The sequence below is a fragment of the Rhea pennata genome, chromosome 13 (genome assembly GCF_028389875.1).
Source record: "Rhea pennata isolate bPtePen1 chromosome 13, bPtePen1.pri, whole genome shotgun sequence".
Taxonomy (NCBI): Eukaryota; Metazoa; Chordata; class Aves; order Rheiformes; family Rheidae; genus Rhea; species Rhea pennata.
The window spans coordinates 12,068,412-12,080,926 of record NC_084675.1 but is presented as its reverse complement, the minus strand read 5'-3'; positions in this window follow the sequence as shown (position 1 = coordinate 12,080,926).

Here is a 12,515-nt window from a genome sequence, read left to right as displayed (position 1 = left end):
CAGATGAATGATGTAAATGGTTTTTGGCTTTGGAGTTTTTTGCAAGGCACTACAGTAAATGATCAGCGTAGTAACATTTTTAACCTTATCTATCATACTGAAACATTTTTTCTGCCTCCAATAAAACATGTCAGAGTCGATTAAGGACATTCTTCAATGAGGTATAATTCACAGATTTTAGTAGCGAATCCAAGAGCACTGAAGTATTAAAGAGGCTGTGAATACTTAATTACGGATATGTTGCCATCCTACCTTTTACTGAATTCCCTTAACACTTTGGTGCTCTGTATCTGAAAATGCTCTTTTCCTCTGATGGTGAAGTAAAACGAAAAGCCAGGTACAATGGCAGAGCATATGTCACATTGTATCTAGTGACAGTGCAGTGAAAGATACTGCTGTTCTAGTACATTCAGCCGTGCTTATCTGGTACATGAGTGCACATTACTTTCCATGGGCTTGGATCACTTTGGACAGTATCATTAAATGCCACGTCATTACCTGTTATGGAGTAGTGCTTTTGCTTGAAGTGCCTCCTGGGATGCATGCAACAGTAGGAAGAATGATGGGTAAAGATGGAACCAGCATTAAATTTTCAATGGAAACACTATTGACTTTGACTTTTCAGAAGCCGTATCTGTTAGATGGTGTTTGTCACAGGACCCGTAAAGCTGTGGATGTTCGTCAGCTGAAAGTTGCAGTCTGTTGAACGATATGGACAGGTGAAGGCTCCAGAGGGATCAGCTGGGCTAGCATCGAGCTGGAGGGGGTAAATTGAAGGTTTATTTATCCAATTCACTGTCAAGGTCAGCTTGCTGGAGAGCTGTCCTATGTGTGCTTACAAAATGCCAAAATCCTGGCAAATTGTCTGAAAGAGCCTCCAAATCACTGACCTTTGTACAGCTCACATCAACATGCCAATGTCTTTTAACAGTATCCTTAGAGTACATTAAATAGTCTGTAAAATCAAGCTTTTAATGTCAGTAGAAGTAACTTTTTTAGTTCCAGCAATAAGGAAAAAATAATACCTAATAATGATAGAAAGAAACAAACAAAATAGAGAAGCCAGTTCTTGTGAAATATGACTTGTAATGTCTATGGCTTTCTTCAAAGCATACTTCAGACCACATTTTAGAGAGGCTGTTGTTTCCCTTCCTTTCCAATTAAAGCATATAAAAAAATAAGATTTTCTTTTGTCTTTCAGATATATGGTATTAAGTTTATTGAGCTAACTTCATGGTACTAAGTTTAACCTTTCAGCCTCCCATAAGTTTGTCTTTAACCTTTTTTTGTTCTCTTAGGCAAGATTTTAAGCTAAATAGAGCTAAATTTATTCTTTGCATTAGTTGTGAGGGAGTGTTTAAGTACCTAATTTTATGATTTGCAAAATTACTTTGTTTCTACTTTAGCTATTTTACATATCTGCTGGAAACAGGTCGAGTTTTTGTTACCAATAACTAGGTATAGCTATGAAGGTTATACTTGTGTTGTTGAAACTATGAAGGTTATACTTGCGTTGTTGAAACTACAGAGCCTTTTATCAGTGAACTTCTTGTATAAGGGAATCCTTTTATGTCAGAACTGTTATACTCTGTTTAATACTAGCCCCTAGGAAGAGAAAAGCAATGTGAAGCATGTTTCCTGCTTTCCTCAAAAACCATTTAAATTGTCTATATGTAAGTGAAGTAGGAGAAAAAATACATACTGGGTTTAAACCTGAATTGAACTACCAAAGGGAGAATGTCACATTTAACTCTCTGACTGAATAGAATATTTTACTTATTCTCATTTTGCAGGTTTTACTTCCATTTAAACATACAGGATTTGTCCATGTAGTCAAATGAAACACTGATATGTTATACTTTTGTTTGTTTTATATTTTAGTGCTCTGCAGTGTGTTTGTGTTTCTGTATTTAATTCTGCAGTTTTCTTTTGTATGGTTATGCATGTAGACCACTGTATGGTTCTTATAGCCTAGGTGAAAGTGGTGAAATTATTGGCTGGAAATGGATGAAATAGAAAATCAATTCCAGCTCTATCTGGAGAAACTATATGTGAAACGCTTCTACCATGTAAAACTAATTGTTAATTCTAATACTTGTGTCTCAACCCAAAGCATGTTTTCCGCTTGTATCAAAATCTATTTTAATGTTTCAATAACACCTGATTATTTAGGATTATATTAGTAGATATATTTATGCATGAACACTTTCAGTGTTTGATACCCATATTATTATTATCAAAGAACAAAGAAAAATCATGTTGGAGCCCTTAAAGTCTGTTAACTGTAGCACAAATGTAAATTTTGGTATATGTACTAATTTTGAATAGATATAATTCCTATTAATTGTATCGCTTTTGTGTAAATCATTTTTAAAGTACTTTTTAAACCATAGAGATTTTATACAATGGCTGCTAAGGGCTGCCTTTGAGCTGTAATATACTATCACGTGAATCTTTTGTAATTCACAGATCACTGATTTGACAGAACTTTATTATTATTTAATATTTATGTTACAATATTGCCCAGAGTCCCCAGACTGAGACAATGCCCTGTTACAACGGGTATTGTACAAACATGGATGTAGACATGATCAATGTCTCAAAGAGCTTAGAGCTCTTGTAGTTGTGAGGACTAGAGGTCACTTTGAAACAAAGTTTAAAGTCTTCATAAACTTTGCAAAATAAGTTTTGCAAGATGCCAACTTTAAGGTAGAAACGATCAAATGAAAGCGAGGGAGGAGAGATGAGGATTCTACCTGTGTAACAAAGCAGAGCCTGCCTTTATTGTTAGTAAGTATACATTTAGACAGAAAGAAAGCAAGACTGAATTATGATACAGTGCCTCAAGGCACACATTGTATTTCAAATTCAGACATTAGCCTATGTTTTATATGCTTTATATTCTACTTTAATTGAAATCACTACATTTTCAGATGAAGATTTAGCAGCTAAAAGAAGGCAAAGGTATTGCCCAAGCAATATGTTTAAATTGCGTAACTATGTCTCTGCAATTCCAGCAGTCATATTTTGCAGTATAAGGGTTAATATGCATGATTTACCTTCTCTTTTGCAAAATGAGAAAGTTTATATTTTGAATCTATATGTTCTATCATGGAAATGTTGATCATTAAAATTAAAATGTTATTGAGCAGAGTCTAGGCCTGAAGAATAGGAGCATGTTTTCTATTTAAACTTAGCCTTTTCAGATGGCATTGATTAGTAGAAAACAAATGCAAGGTGATTAGAGATACAGGACTGCTGTTTTCCTTTCAAGATTCTTCCTTCTTCCTTCTTTCCTCTTGGTTCCAGTCTTTAAATGCTGAGCTGGGAGCATTCCCTCTGTATTTGTATATTGAAACTAGCAGGAATTGATTAAAAACTCCTCGGTGTCCTAATATTCCTGTAGCAGAGTGGAAAAGTTTCCTTTTCAACAGGAGACATACTGCCTCTCAATAATGTATTGAATGCTTATGAGAGCAGATTTCTTCTATTGTTCAAAATACGTTATTTAATATTTCTTTTGATTTATACTAAACTTCAATGGGTGTTCAGAATCCAAGTTGCTTTGGCATATAAGATATACAATTCGTTACAGTAACTCTTACTATGTAATATTTTAGTGGCAGCGAGAAATGTTTAAGAAATCTTGAACTTGCAATAATAATCTCTTTTATGGGAGTCTTTGTTAAGCAGAGAGGGGAGAAATTGCCTTGTAGTATAGTCCGGATGTTGTAAATGAAGTATAGGAGTCCTGAAGATAACTTAGTTTTCTCCTTTCTGGTTTAACTAACCAATTCATAGACCTTTATTCGTAATGCTGTTGTGTTTGCCTGTTCTTACTGTCGTTCCTGCAAACAATCTGGATCCTCATGAGTTTGTGCCTGAAGTCTGAACCAAATGTGGTTGCTAAAGGCAGCATTTTGCCTCTGGCAGTCATTTCTTTCATTTGCTGGTGCTGGGCTACCATGGGTAGTGGTAGGAAAATCTAGAGATTGAGCGTTGCTGATAGAAAACTTAGTCCTGCTCAGCTATGTTACGGCTGCCCATAGCTGATTTGACAGCCTGTGTTACCAGACAGCAGGGCACGTCAGTCATACGTTCCTTTTACATGCATGATCCATGTGCCTATGAAGCAGAGAAACTGCTGTGCCTGCCTGATGGTAGCTGTGGATTTCACATCCCAAAGACCTCAAAATAACTCAAAACATCTGAGTCTTAAGCAAAATATCCCACCAAGACTTTTTTTCTCTAATTTAATGTCCAGCCTAGAAAAGTTTAGTTATACCTGGATGATTTTCCCTGTCAGTGTGGATGGAACAAGGTCCCTTTGACACTGCACATGCTCCTCTTGTGCTTGCTTCTCATGACTTTCTTCAAGTGTGATTCTGCCCTCAGGAAGGTCAGAGCTCTCTTTAAACATCAGCATTTAAAACAGAGATGCATTGTTTGTCATTTGAGAAACTTTCCTTTTGTAATGGTTCCTTTTTGGACTATTGATTGTGGAGGAAGAAGACAGTGTACAATACTTAAAGAAATTTTATCTACTGTGCAGCAACCAGTAGCATTTTGTGACCTGTTGCATCAGTAGTTTCTTTGAATGCTGACCATGATTTTGAGCACCTTGATGTACAGTGATGATTGAGAGTACCCCTTGCTCCTTTTGCTTGAAAGTCTGCAGAGGTTTCAATAACATACGGTGTAAGCACAATAGCTTTTAGAACATAAGAGGCAGTAATAGGGGCCATCATGAACACGCTGAGGTATCTGTCCTAATAATACGCTGTAAAATTAATCTGCACTTGTGCAGTGGTTGCTGAGGGAGGCTGCTTCTTTGCAGATCAATTTGATGCAGTGTTCTGTCTCTGGACTTCTGCAGTTCATTTCTGAGGTTAAAAAAAACAGACATTGTGGACTGTAGGACAGAACTTTGAAAAGACATTAATAATAAAAATAAGAGAGAAGTACGGAGCTAAAAAGAAAACTTAGCGTGAATCATGAGTACCTTTGATGAAAGGTCTAAATTTGATGTTACATCAAATATTATATCAGATATTACTTCCTAAACCAGCTAGGGCTTACTTTGTAGTTTCCACATCACTGAATCACTCTTGTCCCACAAGTTCTTTGTGTAATAAGCAATTTTATTTCAGGACAAATCTATCAAATGTAGCGATATTAGACAATCAGTGTTTAAGAATGTAGGAGATGGGAGAGATTTACTGGATTGATTATGGTGTATGAAAGTTTCAATCTCTTGGGCTAAATGAACAATGGATACTTTGCCTCTTTTATACACAGAATAAGTAGATGTATTTGCATGTGAGATTTTGGAACTGAGTTTGATTTCCTTCATGTACACGAAGCTTGATGGATGCATTTGTTTGTTATTGCAGAAATAACTCCTAGATCACTAGTTAAAATATGATCGGTATTAGTAAGACCAAAAGAAGTAATTAAATTGTAAATGATGCATTTAGATTTCTTGATACAATTTTCTTAGACAGATGCCTTTATTTAAAGAAATGTTTTGTGGTTAGTACTAGTATTCACCTAGGTTGAAATAATAATGTTCTATTTTATCAGGAAGACCCTGCATCTATTTATACTATGGAGAGGAGGACTGAAAGGGAGAAAAATACAGACCTGTAGATGAGGAGTCAGGATATACATCCATTTATTTCCAATTCCAGGAAAAATCAAATGATAGCTATCTGTATGCTTTGAAACAGTGTATATATTTTGTGACAGAGAGAGTCTCAGAAGAGATTATTTGAACATTATAACTTTATGCCTAACTGTGGTGCTGTCAAGACAAAGCATAATGTTTTCCTATCTAAAATTTAACTACACTGTATTTATTGTTTTGCACAAGAACATTAAAGAAATCTTATCTGTCAACATGTAAGAGCAATGAAGGAACAACTTAAATTTACAGGATTAATTGTCAACTTTTTTTCACCAAAACAGGCCACTCTTTTCTGTTAGCAGAAGTTATAACTGCTGTTTTGAAATAACTTGATGTTGAAAACTGATTGACAAGTGTGGACAAAAGCGGGTAGATCCAATAGGTTTTTTGTTTACTGGGTTTCCATATTGCAAGCATGCAGGTAGGTTTGAAGGTAGGTACTTACTGAAGTTCATTGTAGTCATGCTGTATTGGTTCAAATCTTCCTGCACTTGTGCTGGTTTCAAATTTTACAGCTCCCTCTATTTTCATATTGGCTGTGTTGCTGTAACTATGGTATAACCATGTGTGTCATTTTATGCTAGTAAATCACTAAAGTCCAGTAAAAATGTAAAAAACCCTAATAGATAAAGATGATGTATATTTTTGGCTTAGATTATATGATGTATTTCTCCAAAGTATTTTGAAGACCTCTTCAAATTCTTTGTATGTTTATAAATTGCCTATTACTAAAATAATTTTAAAGTGTTTTTTAAAAAAGCTAGTAAAAGCTAAAAAAAAAAAAAAAAAAAAAAAGCTAGTGTACATGTTATTCTTGAAACCTTCATCAGCTATATATTTATATTTGTTTGCTAGTCTTTAAGATTGGGAATTTCTTTGAGCAAGACTATGTGCCTCTATGTGAGGCTTAGAGATGTATAGTTCTTAGGAAAAGTTCAGAAAGACTTAACAGATAAGTGAAATGTTATTTCACAAGGTCTGCTTCGTTGTGTGGGATATTTCTCCTTGACGGGTTCGTATAAAAGTGTTTATCTAATGTATCTACACTGTGTATAGTGAAAGAAAAGGGAGTAACAGGCTTTTATCAAAACTATTCAAATGGAAGAGCACAATGTAGCATAAACCAAAGGAAAAGTTTATTTGTGGCAAAATTATGGGCAAGTCTGATACCTTTCATCTCTAACAAATGCACATTTGCCTGCATTGTGCTCATAAATGAGTGCTCTGACTGCCTGGAATATGGACTCTTAGAATCAAACAACTCAAAGTGAATGACAAATGAGAGGGCTAGAAATTATGCCGCTACAGCAGGCAGTATTTATCCTTGTGGTCAGAGCTATATGGGAAAAGCTCTCAATCTACAATTTTCAATATATCTGTTTTGGGTAAAGATAAAAGAATTACTAATTGAGTTTACAGAATGTAAGACTCTGGGCTATGTAAGGATAGGTTATCATTACCTCTGTATTGTCAGTAGTAAATCTAACTGCTTCTGTGGTCTAGAAAGTCTCATCTCATAAAATGATGGTCCAATATTTTTTGAGCCAAGATATTCTATCTCCAGCATATGTCAGAAATAGTGACATAAGACAGAAACTCTCATAATACTAGCCATGAACAAAAAGGAATGTGTCTTGTTAACAACTTAAGAAAGATCCAATTCTCAGTATAACTGCCTTCTAGCAGCTACATGGAAGAGAGAATAAAAATTGCAAAATATAACCATGATGTATTTTCCTGATGAAGCAATAGTTTATAATGATAGTCTCTATAAAGTTAATTTTTACTTGAACAGAGCACAGCCTAATGGTTTTCAATTATACTAATTTCAGTCGTGGGCTTAGTTCATGTGGTTTTTGGAGCCCCTGGGTTTTGCTTTTATGTCTTCTCCCTGAAATGCTTGGTCTCCTTTTTGCATCGCACCCTCCCATTCTTTGCTAACAGGTGACATCCTGCAGTGCAGGAATGGCTTGACCCCCTTCCACTAGCATCAAAGCTGAATCTTCGGTGAGGGGGTAGTTGTTACCTCCTGCATAGTTTGAAAAAAGGGTCCTGTGCTCTGTGTAGTGTTGTCAGAGAGCATATGCTCCAGCAAGAATGACCAAAGCAGGTCACTGCCATCCTTTCACCTTTCTCTGGTGGAGGTCGAAGTCTCCGTCTCACATAAATTTTTACGTGGGAAAGGAATTAGACACCTTAAAAATGGATCAACAGATGGAGGTATTGGTATTGAGGCCTTATGCCTGCACCAGTACATTCTGGGAGTTTTTACTGTAGCCTACATTTAGTATTGTCACTGGGACCACAAGCACCCTCTGTGTATGTTTTTGGAGATGACTGAAGAACTAATCATTGGTTTGGTCATTTCATTCACATTTAAAATTAGTTTGCATCTGGTGCACATCTGGAGCAGATCTTCTGGTTTTGTTTTCTCTGAAAGGAATCTGGTATCTGGGCATCAAAACTGTTTTGTGAATCAAGCCAGCTGCACTAAGAGGGGATTACCAGGGGAGTAGGTTCAAAGCTGTACCACTGTTCTGGACTGAAATGCTAATGGGGACATAGCCTATGACTCCTGCAAAGACGTGCCTGAGCAGAGGTTGAGCAATTAGTTGTTACATCATTTGCCCATCCACGCCTTTCTGGCATCACTGGCAAACATTCATGTGTGTGATTCCTTTCTGCTAGTTTTTATTTGCTTGTATTATAAGGAACATTTTTATAGCCATACAAGAAACATTATTATTTTTAGAAACCTGTAACAAATATTATAGGAAACAAGACATGGCAATTTCTTCTAGCCCAAGAAGGATTGTATTTATTTTTGTATTAGGCACTGGAAGGGGGTCTTAAAAGCAGTACTTCTCATAGTTGTTTTTAGTTTGAGAGAAAATTGAGGTTATGGATATTCTTGGTTGTAAATATTTCTGAATTTAAATATTTTAGAGAAATCTGGCAGGTGGTGCAGAAATGATCAGGCAGCCTTTGTGCGTAAGCTAGACTTCTCCCGGTAAGATAACAGAGACAGACCTTATGTCGGAGGGGATCCCTGTAGTCCTATGTTCTACTTTCTTCATCCTTTTTTTCTCTTTCCTTTCCACCAACCTCCTGCCCAAGCAGGCAGTGGAGAGGTGACTGTTGCAGGCTGTGACTGTAATATCTTTATTTAGGAAGGGAGTTAGCCAGAGCTAGGCCAATAACCAACCAGACGCTTGTTTTCAGAACATGGATTGCATTAAAGACAACTGAATGTCTTTGGAGCTCCACTCATCACAGGCTGCCACCTGCATGGAAGCGATCTTGTTGACTTCTCTGCAGTGATGGTGCTTTAGATCAGTGTATCATGGTAATCACTTCCGGGGTCAAACGATCTTGCTCTCAGCGCTCCCTTTTAGAGAGGCTGTGTTAAGAGGTGTGAAACTAAAAGAAAAAACGAAGGAAAGGCAAACCTTTCATATGTATGTGAATGCAGACAGACAGACACTCGCAGACACACACCCTCTTTGGGGAGGCTGTCAGTTTCTGAAAAGGAGGAGGTCTGGTTAAGATCTCTGGTCAGGGGTGTCTGCAAGTCTTAAGTTCAGCTTTTATCTTTATGTGTAACAAAAGCTTTCCAATAGCATAAACAACATCATCTACATCATTTCAGAATTCCAGTTGCTGTTTAATCCCATTTTATTTCATGTTCCCTTAGATGTATGTTTTTTGCCTCATAAAAAATGTTAATAAATTCTATCATTATAATTCTCTTTGATGGCACATTTAAGGGTATGTCCTCACGGAATGTCTCTTGGAGAGATGATCCCCTGAAACAAATACGCCTGGAATGGACAGTGCTGTCTGCCCTCATTAGCCAGCAGACTCGGGAGCATTTGCAAAGGCCCCAGATTGCAGTAAAACCTTGTTTCCTTCCAAGACAGGCAGTGCATTGTATGACTGGGGTGTCACCTTGGTTGTGTCCTGGAGCCTTCAGTCTGCAGCGCAAGGACAAGCCTTGAACAGGCACGATGTCAAGCAGATGGTGTAGAAGTTTGTCATGGGTGCCATGGTCTATTACTCTCTTGATAAAATGGCCACTTGTCCAGTAAGAACTTGAGCTGTACCTCTGATTTATTTTGCCTAAAATGTTCAAGATATCTTACCTGGTGTAAAATTGGTCTGTATTTGAGCTGCAGGTGAAAGGGCCACATCTGCCTTTTAAGTAACTGTAACCTTCAGTCTGTGGTTGGTTAAAACACTAAATGAGTTCACTGAGCTTTTTGATGTCTCTAAAAACAGTAACCAGATCAGTCATGATTACATTTATTTGTATGCCTTATATACGTTTTAATATAGACAAGAGAAGATCGTTCTTATCATTAGAATAATCTTGGATATAATGGTTTTCAGATTGTTGCCAGAGTAAGAAGTTCATTGCATGCTGGAACTGTTACACACCATAAATCTAAGGAAGTGATGGAAAAAGCAGCAGATATAGAATTATGAAATAAATAAATAAAAAACCCAGATACATGGATAAAATGATGTTTCCTGGCAAACAGGACTGGAATGTGATACTTTCTAATTACCTTTTACCCCTTTCTTTTTTTCAGTAGAGCTAAGCTCCTTATTTATTAATGGGGGGGGGGGGTGTTCTTTTGGGTTGCAGATTCATTTGTTCTTCAGAATGCAAGGTAACTTTTATTTTACAGAAGGATCTTTTTTTTTTTAGTAATCTGGCTTGTACTGTGTTTCCTGAAAATATTTATACTTCCTCTATATGTTTAAAATGTATAAAGACCTGATCATCTTTCTGATAAGTGACATGTTTCAGACACATTTACTTTGTTTGTACATTTCTCTGAACGATGTGGGTAGTACGATCTAAAAGCCAGTGCTATTTTCTTAAAGGTGATTTAACTGGTAATGCAGATCAATATGTATCAATATAACCTTTAAGACAAACTCTATATATTTTGACTTTGAACTTTAAGGTATCCTTTTTCCTGGGCAAAAGAACAAGTTAAGCTACTGAAATGTTATTAAATCATTTTTTTTCCAGTATTTTTGGCTAAAACTTGAACTATAAAGATGAAACACTGATCATTTTAAATATTTATCTTGTGGTTTGAAAGGACAAAAAAGTTAGAAAGAGTCTTTTTTTTTTCTTTTTTTTTTTTTTCTCCAGCAGTTGAAGGCAATTATATCTTTATTGACCCTCTACTTTCACCCCCTCCTTCAATGTCAGGTACTTGCTTATTATTATCAACATGACATCTCCTTTCTTTGAAAGGTTGTCCGTCACACTTTGAATCACCTCTCTCCATGGTTACATTTTCTAATCAGTTCACATGATTGAGCCTACATCAAGTGATGCTTTACTTAATTCCTTTCCGTTTGTATGGTGTGATTCTTGGAGAGACTCTCGTCAAAATTTTGGAGGGCCCTGTCAGTTTGAAAAGAACATGACCTTTAAATTGTATCAGTATGTTTGCTGGTGCATAAGGGAAAGGAAAAGGTTCATAGTGATGGAAAACCACTCTAAAAATGAAAAGTAATTCACTGTGAGGCAACATGCATGGGAAGTTAATTTGTTTATACTTAACTGATTAAAAAAAGTGAGAATAAGAAAGACTTGTTCTTTGAGCAGTAAGGGATCCCAACACAGTGTCTTTACATTTGGCTTAGAAAATATCTATTGATCTTGCTTTTAAGTATCTATAATAGCAAGTAAAAGAAAAAACATTCAATTGCAGTAGAATAGATCAAAGATATATCTACCTCTTTGTAATCATCGAACTAGACTTAGTTGCGCTTTCTTTACTGTTTCTATGGGTATGCTTTTATTATGTAGTAACTGACTACAATAATTTTTTTAAAGTCTGTAGCTGACTAAAGTAGCAGAGTTAGATTTTATGTAGGTACCAATATGCACGTGTTTATGTGCAAAAGGGGGGTGAAGTTAACATAGAAGAAATGTTTTTGTATTGTAAGTGCATCCCTAACATAGATAGGAGAGGCAGTATAATATAGATGCATGCCAGTGGAGCTGAGTAATGCTGGGAACTTTATTAAGTTTCGCAACCTTTATTAAGTATACAAACTGCGGATGGTCAAATACCCTGCCCTAACTGAATCAGTGGTATTGACTCTTCTCGTCTCCTTTCCGCTACCGTTTGAGGTATGTTACTCTTAAGCAGTTTTTACACGTTAAAATATGTAGTTTTACTGAAAGTGTTGGTCTGATTTCTCAGGGGTTTATGTCTTGTAATCACTTGTAATGTTGATGTCCAGAAGGTCTTGCTCTAGCTTTTTTCCATTTTTGGAGCATTTTTAATGACTCCCCTCACATAGATTCTTTGGTATCTAGCAAGGTGTGAGGCTGTCCTGAAGGCTTCCCAAAGTCAGTAATCGGATTCCTGTTTTCTGTCTGGGTGATGTGCTCAAAAATGTGTAGGAATTGACTGTCTTTGCATGTTTTACCTTTCTGTCAGCTTGGTTGAAATGGGACAGTCAATTCAAAAGTTACTATATGGAAAAGCACACAGAGTGCGATCACGTGAAATTGCTGTTGTGAAAGTGCTTGTGCTGCCCCCTTTTCATGCAAAGGGACCTGTCACACTCTCCTTCAAATTTAGTAGTATTCTCTGTGACTCGTAAGAGGGATCCAAGCTCACCTGCCATAGATCCTTTTTTCTGATCCTGGACAGCAGTCTTGCTCCAGGCAATCAGCCTGTTCAACTCACCATCTCCAGCCAATCTAGCAAAATGTAGGTTAATACAGGTCATCTGTTGTTCTGGGGTGGCTAAAAAGAGATAAACAGGCTAATCTGTAGTCTGATTTTGTGCT